Raw genomic sequence first — 11,759 nt, 5'->3', positions numbered from 1 at the left:
CGCGCAGTAAACGCATATTTAAACTTTTTTTTTACCAGTTGAAGAAATTTGGTAACTAGTCAATATTTTGAGGCTAGCCACACCTTTGCCTCGGCGGCTATCTCATCAAACTTTATTTAATTTTGATATTTCTTTTCTTTCCGACAAAAGAAAAGCCGATGTCAACTGTAATATACGTAGTTTGTGCAGTCCATCGTGTCTCTAGAATAAGAAAAACAAAAAGCTCTCTTCACTGAAGAGGCTTTCCGCAGTCAAGTTTTTCATCGCCCAAGGGCCATTTTTTATCACCAAACTTATAGTTTTTTCTTGAGGCAATTAAAGTAATTTCTGATTATCAATTTCTCGTGGTCACGAAATAGAGCAGTGTCTCCTTTTTTCGTGAAAATAATGTTTTTTTTGTTGAGTACTCCTGGAAAAATTTCGAATCTAAGACAGAACAAGATTGACACGTAAATCACACGCGTTGAATTTCCTCTGTTTTGTTTACCTGCTAGCGGATCCAGAAAGTTCGGCGCTTTAAGGATGCAGACAAAAGATTATCTAGGAGTTATTGATAATTCAGAATTATGCCATTAAGATTGGGATATTAAGACAATGATTGGCCACAGTGGTCAAATAATTGCAATGTGTATTACATTTAAATTTAAAACACCGCTTTATTTGCTTTGCGAAAGTGATATTGTCGAATAGAACTAAATTAAAATTGAAACTTCTTCCAGACCCCCCAATTGTAAACATCAACTTGTGTGATGAAGACCGACGCTTTGAAAGTCTGTCTCCGTTGAGTAATCTTTTCCTTGAAAAAACGTGAGTAGCTTTCATGCAATTATTTATACTCAAACTTTTTCTTTAAAAATTTTTACTCTCAACTTCAAGAAACCGCTAGAGGAAAATTTTTCCATATCGCGTGAGCGCCCCGTTAACAATGCGTCTTAACGGGATGCCAAACAATGCATCACTACAGATGGGAAGGATTAATTTCTAGAAATCTTGGCCTTGTGGTGGGAAATATGAGATTTTCTCTCTCGAATTCTGACAAAGTGAATTCTTCTCTGTCAATTCCTAAAAATGAATAGATTCCAAGCTCTGACGTGGCTGCATGAACATGTCTCTACTGAAAATGTTTTCCTGAATTATCAACATTGCAAGATAAAATTAAAAAAACAGCCTCTTTTGACCTGTGAGCATAAAATGCGAATTCCAAGCCAGTTTAGTTGATCTAATAAATTTTAAACGCTAGAAAGCAACTTAGAGCTAAAAAGCTATTCACTATCTCAAATTAAATTTTTATTCCTCCTAAGATATCAAAATAGTTATCAACCTCAGGGATCGTTTGCAAATTCACACATATATTAATTTCAGTCCTAATTTTAGCCCGAGTTTAACCGGACCTTGTTACTCAAAATCACAATAGTCATTATCTTATTTAGAATATTTCAAGTCACTGAAACATTTTAAGTGGTTTTTATGTGTGTTTATTTTCTATACGTGAATTAATTAACATGAAGCTCCAGGCTGAATGACAGAAGCCCAAATCTGTCTGCTTATGTCTGAAGATCTGAATCGTAACGAAACATCAACAGTTGACAGTATTCAGTGTAATAATAAACCTTGGCGGCTCCTTCGAAAATATTCTGCATCGCCCGCTTACGAGTTTCTGAATTCGTTCCTTTTTTTTCGTTATAACATTATCAAGTGAGTTTGATTTCAGATTTTACTCAATGGTTACATCATTTACATTATTTCATCGAGTTTTCAAACCTTAGCCATTTTTCCTAAGTGTTTTCCTTTGTTTGACTTTCATGATCAGTATTTTGAATAATCAGCATACGGCAAGTAACCTCTGTCATCTTTAAATATCTAGACTGGTTTCTCTTTTAGATCGCAATCGTTGTAAGGAGGCAGGCAGACAGTTCTTTCTCTTAACGAATTAACATTTTGTGCCTGCGCATTCATCAAGGATAATCAAGATAATTTATTTTTTTTGTGGTCTAGCGTAGTCGTCTCACGCAACCGGTTTCGAACCAGTTCAATCAGATGAAAGGTGAATCATATGATTTCTATATGTTTGAGTATTACAGCAGAATTTTATAGTAGGACTCAAGGCAAATTGCAATTTGAATTATTTCCTATTCATTTTGCAGTTTGACTAATTTCTCAGCGACGAAAAATGATTTTTTTAGTGAACTTTTCTGTTGTGGACGAACGATACCTGGATTCTTTGTTTGATCAGTGTAAGACTGGCGCTTGTCATCAATGTCAAAAGAAAATCAAGGCGATCAAAAAAGTATACACTTATATACGTTTCTGTCCTTGATTGGTTCTCAGAAAACATACATTTCACTGATTTATTAATCAATGCCGCTCCTCGAAGAGAAACAAAAACGTACCACACTGCGGGCCATACACGACTTTGTTCAGAATGAACGCTGGGATTGGCCAACCCTGTACTAGATCCCTCAGGGGGTATGTCGTTTCGCGCGGCTACATCCTGAAAGATACAAAATTTTAACGAAAACCTTTGATTTCCAATTCTTGGGTTCCTGTAGACGGCCTCATGAAGTTATTACACCATAATTCCGTCTCATATCGATCAAGCTATGCCTATAAGAGCTCAAATTAAAACTCCATTTTTCGAAGAAAAATAAATTTCGAAAATAAAGGAAATTTAAGTGTTATAAGGGATTGGATTAGTTCTGGAGGAAGGGGAAATGCGATTCTCAAAGGCGACAAAACAGAACTTGTTTACTTCAACTGAGGCTTTGCCACATCTGAGGCATTACATGAAATGGTAAATATGATTTTCAGGGTTGATGTATCCTAGAAAAGTACAGTTTAATCGTAGATTTTGTCTTTAAATTTTTCAGTTTCTAGAATTCTCAACATAACCCTACGCGATTTTATCGAAGTGAAGTCATATAAACAGCGGTTCCAGCATGGTGAGGCTATCGCTCAGGTCTCGTAAATGCAAGAAACTCGTTGGTTTTTTTGCTTCTGAACGGTCGAGCTTAGCACTTTTTTAAAAAAATATATTTTTAGGTCTTTTTTTTGTCATTTTGCTAATAGCTTCTGGTACCACGTGATTATTTGGTAACCCCAACAAATTTGCATATGGACTCAGTTCCTATTCAGGGATTTGCGTCTAATGTTTATTTTCAAGAAAAAGCAAAGGAGTAAAGCAAGCATTAAAAATTGGGCAAAGAAGAGAAAAAAAAAGGCAGAGTGTGCATCAAGAAAACGCTGATACAAATGTAATAAAAGCTGAAAATGGTATAAACAAAGGATGCTACTAAACTGTGGATTAGCAAACCGCGGAACTCCCGGAACAAGCGAAACCTGCGGAACCTATATTTTCCTTCATAAAAAAAAAAGCTAAAAAGACCTTAACATTGTTTAAAAGTTTGATTTCGGGTTTAAGAGGATTACTTTAAAGGAAAAAATTTTCTTATCTTCCTTGAAGTTCAACCACAGGTAACCCAGGCTCACACAGTGAGTCTCCGTCAAACTGCAAATATGTTCAGCTTGCGCGATAGGCGAGTACATGGTAATAAACAATGGCGATTTCAACCTTAAAACGACCTGACCTATTTTGAATAGAGCCAAACTTACCTCGCTCAAGTGGTTGTTCCTTTGCCTAGCCTGAATTTCTTGGGCTAATTAAGCTTGATTTTAGTTCACCTCCATTGCCCTCTAATAATCCTCTCCGAGGTAGGTCTGTGAGTTACGCCAACTGAACGAATCCACAGAAAGCAAATCGCTGTAAATAAACTCCGGACGCACCAATCAAATTTTCTAAGCATCACGGACGATGATGTTACTTTATGCTCGTGTTCGTCATTCTAGGGTCATGTACAATGAAATGGGATCAAAGGCCGCCAATTCCGGCCTAAACGTTTACTGAGAGCCTTCGGATGAGGCGTTATTCGGATATTGCGGAACTCACTTTACTAACGCTCGGCGTAGGAGATTGCTGATTGCTCTCTGTAACATTACGTACCTTTGTTCGGTGAATGACGCCACAATCAAAATCAGTTATTTCTAGTCGGACGTCAAGGACGATTAAGAAAATATTTATCCTTTAACGTAACCTTCTTTATACCCGAAAATGAAATTTCCAACACTGTTAAGGTCTTTTAATTTTGGATTTTACTTTATTTCATTACTTTCCTTTTACAGAATTATATAGCTAGTTCCGCAGGTGGCGGAGGATCCGCGGTTTGCTGATTCACAGGAACACCCGTAGAAAAAACGTTTTACCGCGACTCGGAAATGCAAATAAAATATTTTCTTCACTAACTTACAGGTTTATTGTTACCTGTTTCCCTCGACCCATCATGGATCGAAAGAAGGTCTGCAAACATACACTTTTTAAAAAAACATTTGAGAAGTTTTTTGAGGCTAAACAATCAAAGCGTGCGACACGGGATGGAAAAGAACTATGGTTGAAAATAGCCACATTACCTGATTTTCGCCATAGCATGCGCTTTTTTCGAATGACAACCAAGAATAGGAATGGTGCTCCATAAATTCACATTATATTGGGACTTCTATCTGGGAAGGAGTGTATGCTAAATCGCTTCGTCGCTTTATCCTGGCCTGCTTCAATTAACAATCATTTTATTATTATTTTTCTTTCTTTGAAATCGCCTTTTTTTCCAGTAAGAAAAAAACCATATCTGACACTCCGGCAAAATACTAAAAGAGCGAGCTTTTTCCCTAAAGAATTATTGATCTAATACGAGAGAATAAATTCTCTTGTTCAGTAATAATGTCCGGTTTCATAAATGGTATTTTTCGCGTTATCACAATAGTGTCACCCAAGAGAGGAAGTTTCCTTCCTTGTGTCACCTGAATGTCGGGAGCAGGGAGGAAATACGTCCGGCTATCGCCGATTATCGATGAAAGACCCCATTCTACAGCAACTTTTATTTTGATATGTCATGCTAACTATCTTGACCTCGAAATGACAGCTCGGTCAGATAACAAAAATTACCAATCAAGTAAAAACAAACTAAGAAAGAAAACTTTGGCTCAGGATAAAGGGGTAAACAACGACTGCACAGATCGTCAGGGGTGCAGATCTCGACGCAAAGAATTCCATAAGTTCACAACGGTAAAATACTCACTAGTCTTATCCCAGCTAATCCAACGTAGTTACTTAAAACTCTGGCTGCGGTTTTTTTTTGGGACTGTCTCCGTCTCTCGTCCAAATTGCAGCTTATTATCAATCATTTGCTTAAATGAGACAAATTTTATTTGCCTTCGCTTTATCTACTTGTTTATTTTTCATCAATCGAAATCGACGCTGGTCATTTGCATGTCTGGGACATATTTGATTAGTTTTTTCGCTGAAAATTTTGATGTTTTCGTTTTACACTAATCATAAATGATACTGGCTATTTTATACTCCTGCTCACTCTCTTGAACGTTTCCACAAGGAAACAAGAGGAGATAAGTTTGTGTCATTTCGAGCGTCAAAAAGAATCACCTTTCCGTGAAAATAATTCTTAAATCATTTTTCTTCAGGGCGGACAAATATTAATTAATAAGTAGCCAAGAAGAAATCATAAAGTCCAGGGTGACTATGATTATGATCGATTGAAAATTACGGTCAAGAAATATTTTTTGATGGAGGCCAAGCTTTGAAAGGAGAAACGTTGTTTCCGTACCAACACGAAAAGTAATTCACGTCAGTTACAGTACAAAAGGGTGCCGCCAAAATTGGTTTCTTAAGGTAATTGTTAATCCCATAAAAAAATATACATTCATACATGTCTCTTCTCTTGCGTAATAACAATATTTTGAAAGAGTATTAGTATATCAAGCTTAGGTGATCTGTGGTTTACCTCCTGTAACGAGGCCAATTAAATTCTCTCTTCAACATAACCTAGTCTCTGTTTTCAGACTCCACACTATTTTGTTATTTCATTTTTTCTGATTTGCATAGGACAGAGACAGATCACAGAAAGTGTTGCAAAGGACATGTAGTGATATTGTTCTGCTTATGAAAACTTTGGTTTTATCACGTGAATGTTGCCATATCACCGAGTGGCCTCTTTGCAGTCTTTCTCTAGAAACATGTTTAAAATTTGGTTGAGAATGTCGCTGTTTTATTTTCTACTTTTCTTCAGGACTATTCCACACATTCATAAATGCGTGACATGAGTTGAATTGAAAGAAAACACTTTGCGACAAAACTGAAGAAAAAACTTGTTTTAAAACTAAGGTTTCCTGATGTTTAGAATCGTTAATAGCATAAATTTTCGCACGCGAAGGCAGGTTTATTTTAAGCGCGCCTCAAACCATTGTAAGCTTTTCCTCCTTCCACCACCTCCAGTTTTCATTCAGTTGCTTTCTTGTTCCTAGCATTATTACGAAATGCCCTTCTCGAAAAAGCATATTGGCTAAGAAAAATTAATCACCAGGTTGCAAAACTTCTTTGTTATTGTAACAGGGAAACTGCCACAAAGGTCTTTGGGAGCGAAATCCCAGCATGGTCACAGAAACGGTTATTTACGTTGGCGCTAACATGTAAAATGTTTGAAGAATTTCGACGAATTAAAAGGCAAATGAAATTTGACAACTTTTAGCACCAGCAAACATAATTTCTCATAGTCATTTGCTGGCGAAATTATGGTCGGGTCGAGCCAACTTATTATGTGTCTGTCTGGACAAACATTCTGATCCACAGATATATTAATAAACGTCGCTATCTATTTAAATCCTAATGGCTACGTGACTTCGGGTGTGAAAAACGGCAACGTTTGTTGATTTTACCTGTGAAAACAATTTCATTGACCGCTTGACTGCCTCCAAAGCCCAGCTCTCTCATGCTATACGACGATAATTCACTGGTAAGCTAATTTTGCTCAAATTTTGAAAAATTTAAACCACATTTTTACTTCCAGGCTTGAAAGATCTTCAGACGTGATGGCATGTCTGCATTTCATAGAAACGTTTCCGTTTTGTAACCTGAAGTTCATATTTGTATTGAAACGCATGGTACACTTTCCTCCAATACAGTTTATTTCAATCCCATTTAAATTTTGGGCGTGTTAAGCTTTTTTTTCCTTTCAGATAGAGACATATTCTCCACAATTTTCACGGGTTAAACAATTTTTCGATATTTTTTTCTGACCAACTGTTCCACGTTGCATAATAGATTACAATTTCCTTACGCTTTGGGATACAACTATTCTTGAGTAAAGACAGATGTGTGAAAGATCTTGCTATAAAAAGAACAAAAAAAATTACCGAAACTTGCTCGCTTGTAATACAACAGTGCCTTGATAGCTCAGTTTACAGCTCCAAAGCGACCAGTCTTTTATAATTAGCGGGTGGAACGGAAGGAGTCCCATCGAAGAAATATTTTCTACTTTTAAGGGGCTCTATCTGTGGTTTACCTGCAGGTGAAATTTTATTCAATTTCATTTATCTTTTTGGGGTGCCATATCATTTTAATTTCAACATGATTATTTCAGTTCCCGATTAAGATTCAACGATTTTTAACCCAAAACCGTCCCGAAATAATTTTTAGCTCAAACGGCTTTTCAGCTTTCTCTGAGGCACTAGTAATTATGCCAAGCCTAATTCATTATGCGTTACGTGCTCTATGCCTATAACTTCTAACGAAGTTGGTGGCTCAATGGTGTTACATACTTGCTGTCCGTTTTGTCTTGATTGCATTTCTAAGTGAGTCTCGGATTCAGCGCTAATTTGAAATTTCAAGTCGTCCTTCACGTTCCCATGACTGTTACCATGGTAGGCGGTTAGAACACTCATTGTAATAGTTTATAAATATTTAATATCCGTCGGACAGGTTGCAGTTCCGTGAGAAAGGTGTCAAAAACTACGGCAGTCTTCGCCTATAAAAGCTGCCTATTGAGTGAGGTACTCTTACAAACCAGAAGCTTGAGGCCTATCTGTTCATATTTTGGTAAGTGACCGTTTTGTCTTTTAGATTTTATTGATCTAGTATTTTTTTGTCGTGGCTGATATTCCCGGGAATTTTTAGAACATGTCTGCTCCAAAACAAATTAACTCCTTTACTGCTGGAATAATTTAAGGAACCTCCAGACATTCTTACTACTTTGCCGCAACCCATACTAACCTCGTGCCCTCATCGCGTATTAAACTGGCATTTCTACATCAGAAAGTCTTTGTAAATGTCCCTCAAGATTACCTTCAGGGAAACGTTTCTTTGAACTTTTGCGAATTTATATTAGTATTGCATGCTCGGTCTGAAAGCTCGCAACGTGGAAACTAATTAATTTATTTAAATTTTTGAGAAAGAAAACAAGGCAGTGAAACGCGTGTTGCAATTATTTAGTTTGTAGTAACATTCATAGCATATATAAATCTATAGTTCCATAAATATCTTTACAGCTCAATGGAATGGAAATCTTTTAGCGAAATTCGACTTCAAAAAGGCTTATTTATTGGGCAAATTCAGTTATCAGTAAATTAACATCGATATCCAGGGTCAATATCCTACCTGTTTAGTTTTACTTGAAGTATCGAACACGATAGATATCATTCGTTGTATGTGCGTGCAGAAGAAGGCGATTTCATGAACTTAAAAATTATTGTTTCAATAAATTACTTTTAATCTTTTGCCTCCTCTAGCAGGGCTTTTTGTCGGTTTAGTTTTCATTTTTGATTAAAATTAAAATAACACGCCAGACATCCAAGTCTCATTTCTCATTGGCATCGGAACAATAGCTACACTAAGTAAATAAACGGGCATGCAAACGTATTTTTCTCAACCAAATACGTCCTGTGCAAACCAAGAAGTAATAATAGTTCTTGAAGGTTTCAATATTGAGAATAAATTGTGTCGTGCTATGTGCCTAGTTTCATTCTAGCCCATAAGTTCAGTCTTCAATTGTAAATTCATTCATTTATTTACTTTACAATTGTTTTGTTTCAACTCGCCCGTCAATTTAGCTCACTACAAAGTCACGTACGAGACATATGTAGTTTGAGTGGTATGAGCGCGAACAATTACTCTGCTTTATTGAAAAAACCGACCTATGAACGCCAGTATTCTCAGCTGGCGTTCAGGGAACGCACAAGGTCATTGAAACTGTCTCTCTGCGAACTGAATTTTGCGTTTTTTTGTTTTTTTTTTCTTTGGAGCTCATAACTCCAGGACAAAGAAGCTCTAAACATCCGTTGTTTCTCTATTGATAATATCGACTCACAAAGAGACGTTTATTTACTTTTCTTGAAGTAAGTCGTCGGAATAATATCTGATGCTTCGGGGAGCGTATGAATGGAAAGATTTGAAATAAATAAGTCTCAGTAAAATGAAAATTAAATGATAATGGAGAAAATTCAAGGACTCTGTCCGACCGACCCTCAAGATTTACATTTTTGATTTTACTTGAGATATGTTTTATAGAGACTATTTTGAACAGAAATCAGCTGTACCAAGAGGTTATAAACAGGTCATAATCTCTTAGCTGTGCTCAGTTTTCTAGGCTGAAATATTACGGGTAAGGGTTCGGGTAGGGAATACATTAGCAAGCGAGCAGGCGCGTCCAGGCTTTTCTAGAACTCAGGCTCTCTCGATTAATTTCGCCTTTTTAACACCTCGCTTTTTGTTTGACCGACGGACGTAACTTCACGAAAGGAATGGTAAATAGAAATTAATAGAATACTGCCATTTAAATTAAACGGGATTTTTCTTAGTTGCTGCCAGAAATGAATACCGCATAATTGGCTTGAATCCCTTTGGGCAATTTTCAATTGAGGATCGTGAGTTTTTACCCGACAACACTCTATGATTTTATGACTGCTTTAGAAAACTCATGGCACCGTGTCAACCAATCAGATGAAAAACTGAAACCAATCGCAACCTAGTCACCCGCGTATCCCCGCGCGCCTCAAGGTAGCCTTTTGGTTACTAAAATTTTAGCATGGAGAAACTCGATAGAAACGCTTTCTAATAGAACAATCAATTTATTTAGCTCATCTCGTTGTTTGCACAAAGTCTGTTTGCTCTTCCGCCAATTATTTCTATTAAATGCTCGTCATAAAGCGGTTTTTGGTGTTTCTATGTAAACGAATAGCCTTTTTAAAACAAACAGTAACGATCTACTTTCAAGATCTCATTCCAAAGTTTTTCTCTGTCTGCAATGAGTCAGAAGTTTCAAGGATAAGCTGTTAAGTTAAGCTGCCCATTATTACTGATAAATAGTGACACAGTGACAAAAGGTGGTGAGCTAATGATTCAAATTTAACCACTTCTCCATTTGACAACCGGCGTTCATGTCTTTGTTGAAACAAACGCGCTTTTCCGGCGCTTCATGTTAGCCCTGACAACCGCTCCGGTTTAGTTTCTAAAATATCTTGTTTCTTCGCTAGCCCCCGTTTCGATAAAAAAAAGGTTGATATTTTCACATGAGAAAATGAACTTGCCAAGCTAAAGTGATGGAAATTTTTATTTTGAAAGTAGATATGGGTGAAAAAGAAAGCCGAAATTTCTCAAAATTATCTACTTCAGCCTGATTACCAATTCAACGAAACCGCCTTTTTCATCGAATATCTATGCAGTGTACACACATCTCCTTCCGTTAAGGTTCTGAGGTGTTCAGAGGGTATCTTCATCCTTTACAACTGGGCCATTTCGAATAAAACACGCATGTTTAAAAGGATTCTTTAAGCCATCGACCACGCCTCGAATATAATTAGCCGCCTCCTTTGAATTAACCTTTCGATATTGTTGTGGCAGATTTTACTTTCACCTTGGCCCGTATTTCATTCTCTAAACACGTTTTTAATTAAAATTAGTCCTCTTATCTTGCCTCTCCTGTGTCTGCAATCAAAATTATTTACATATGTCAACGCAAAATAACGAAATGATTGATCTGTTGTTTGGAGAGGCGTCCGATGTGATCTTTGATCGGGAAAACAACAAGTTTGATCTGTTGGCTTTTCTTCGCCTGTATCTCGCGCATTTGTCCTATGAGATTGGAAGAAACGGAACAACCTGTACCATCATAACTAACAGTAGCTCTGAACAAAAGAACACTGCTCCATGTTCTCTAACACTGTCGAGTCGAGTGCAACTGGTACATTTAGTGAACTTACGTGCCCAGCTAAACTTTCGGTATACTTTTCAAAAAGGCCGGCTTTGCACGAATAAGGTTTAGTAAGACCTGACCCTTCACCCGCGCGATCACCGGAAATAACAAAACTTCTCATGTTGTTATCAACAAGCGTCGGTTTAACATAACAGATTTTGAACGGATATATCCACCAGCCTTTGGCTTAAAGTTGCGACGAAAAAATTTTCAAGAAATTTACCTAAACAAATGAAATTCAAAAGTTATGCCCCCCGCACTAATCCGTAAAGAAAGAATAATACATTTCAAAGTTTACCACCATTCTAGTAGACTGATATGCAGATTATTTTTGTTCAGTTCCGCCTAGTGAAATTTCAGTAATTTTGGTCTTTAAATATTTTTTGGTCAACAGGATGTTGATCGTTCCAAAAAAAAACATTGTCGATTGGACGACTAAATTTCTCAGCTCTTCGACTCTTTCCTTTTATCACTCATCTTTGCTGTTATTCCTGTTACCTAATCTGAGCCCAGAACCATCCAGTTTTTCCTTCGACGCCAAAAGGTATTTTAAAACGTTGGATAGCTGGGTCGTACTCTTTCTTTTCAACAAGGTTGTGCAACTTTTGAGCAACGCAATTGCGAACTGAACATTTGCGATTCAGCTTGAGTCTCAGTCGAGGGACAGCAGTT

The 11,759-nt window shown here is 37.0% G+C and overlaps 1 protein-coding gene and 1 long non-coding RNA gene across 3 annotated transcripts in view; one reads left to right on the top strand and one right to left on the bottom strand.

The window, feature by feature from the left end:
- Positions 1-710: 710 nt before the first annotated feature.
- LOC113682664 (uncharacterized) overlaps positions 711-11,759 on the top strand; it is a 20,483-nt gene continuing 9,434 nt past the window's right edge. The window contains exons 1-2 of one of the 2 annotated variants that reach the window (XM_089212985.1): positions 711-807; positions 7,820-7,936. The gene's annotated coding sequence lies outside the window, so the exon portion shown is untranslated. Of the gene's footprint in view, positions 808-6,771; positions 6,855-7,819; positions 7,937-11,759 lie in introns of those variants that run through there. The other variant, XM_089212986.1, reaches the window with a different exon arrangement.
- On the bottom strand, positions 1,453-6,639 carry LOC149042424 (uncharacterized). Its single transcript, XR_016188636.1, has 2 exons — positions 3,610-6,639; positions 1,453-2,491 (listed from the first exon to the last, which is right to left on the bottom strand). It is a non-coding gene; the product is annotated as an uncharacterized LOC149042424 (long non-coding RNA).

Source organism: Pocillopora damicornis, chromosome 7, assembly GCF_964200805.1.
Source record: "Pocillopora damicornis chromosome 7, jaPocDami1.2, whole genome shotgun sequence".
NCBI lineage: Eukaryota > Metazoa > Cnidaria > Anthozoa > Scleractinia > Pocilloporidae > Pocillopora > Pocillopora damicornis.
This window is presented reverse-complemented; position numbering and strand designations above follow the sequence as displayed.